Source organism: Lactuca serriola, chromosome 2 (genome assembly GCF_051521515.1).
Source record: "Lactuca serriola cultivar US96UC23 chromosome 2, Lser_US96UC23_V15, whole genome shotgun sequence".
NCBI lineage: Eukaryota > Viridiplantae > Streptophyta > Magnoliopsida > Asterales > Asteraceae > Lactuca > Lactuca serriola.
The window spans coordinates 134,354,657-134,356,041 of NC_136409.1; the positions used below are offsets into that span (position 1 = coordinate 134,354,657).

General features: G+C 42.9%; 1 non-coding gene across 1 annotated transcript; it reads left to right on the forward strand.

The window, feature by feature from the left end:
• The first annotated feature begins 355 nt into the window (after nucleotides 1-355).
• Nucleotides 356-462, forward strand: LOC145090896 (small nucleolar RNA R71). The gene has a single exon (XR_013701819.1). It is a non-coding gene; the product is annotated as a small nucleolar RNA R71 (small nucleolar RNA).
• The last annotated feature ends 923 nt before the right edge of the window (nucleotides 463-1,385 follow it).

Below are 1,385 nucleotides of genomic sequence, written 5' to 3' on the forward strand. Positions count from 1 at the left end.
CGCCTTCTTGTTTCCATTTTCATCCAAGTCACAATCCTTCGTAAGATGAGGTGCTCTACAGTTCTCACATCCGACTCGAATAACATGGATGGCTTGATCCATTTTTTTCATCCTTCTATCTAAACTATCGAGCTTAGCCATCATCGCCGCCATGCCATCATTGACCGAGTTCACTACCCCCCGACTTACTTCATTTCTTGGGTTGTGGTATTCTCTAGAATGTTTAGAGAATTCTTCAATTAATTCCTTGATTACCGGGGTTGCCTTCTTTGTGAGCGGGCCTTGCAAGTCGAGCAGTTGCCTTGTGGTAACATTGACTCCATCATAGAAGATGGAGACTTCTTGTTGGCTATTAAGGTCATGGTGTGGGCAATTTCTGAGAAGACCTTTGTACCTCTCCCACGCCTCATAAAGAGACTCCCCGGGTTGGTGCTCGAAGTTGGCAATAGCTTTCTTCAACTTGGCTATTTTAGAAGGAGGGCAAAAATGGTCTATGAATTCCTCTTACATCTTAGCCCATGTGGTGACCGACCCGGGGGGAAGTGAATTGAGCCAATCCTTTGCAGCACCCTTCAATGTAACTGGAAGCATACGAAGTAGATGGGTCTCGCGTGGCACATTTGGAACATTGAAGTAATTAGATACATCATTGACTTCATCCAAGTGCTTGTAGGCATCTTCGTGGTCTTTTCCATAAAAGGGAATCTCCTTGAGTTGAGCGAGTATGTGGCCCTTTAGCTCGAAAGTAGCAGTAGCAGGAATTGCGGGTTGCACAAGTCCCGGGCCGGTACCATCGCGGATCCTCTTCTTCCACTCTCCCATGGGAATTTCATCAATGTTAGCCATGGTAAGAGTTAACTCGTCTTCAAAATCGGATTCATGCTCGTATGTAGGTTCTTCTTCTTCCTCGGTCTCGTACTCGGTGTCTTCTTTAATCGGGTCTTCGATTGCTACAGAAGCCCTGAATGCTCCTGATTTACTGCTCTTCTTCTTGCCGAAAACGGACTTGAGGTTCTTTAGTGGTGAATTCTTTGAAGAAGCGGATTCTCCAACGGATTTTCCTTTGTTCCTCCTTAGTGCGGATTTTGGGTTTTCGAGAGGAGGGACTAGAGGTGTATCAGATCCTCGGGTCATAAAATAAGTGCAAATAAAACAAGAGAAACACGTAAAAAACAACAAAAATAAAATAAAAATTAAAACTGTGAACAGCGAGGGACTCGCCGTCTTGTCACGAGTGCACTCGGCGCGTTCAATACAAAATAAGAAAAATTTTCCTAATTACTTATTAAAACGGATATTTATTAAAACCTATACTTACTACTGAATTACCTAATAATTAACTTTGTGTAAGATAAATCCCACACAAAAGATCGATAAAAATAGAA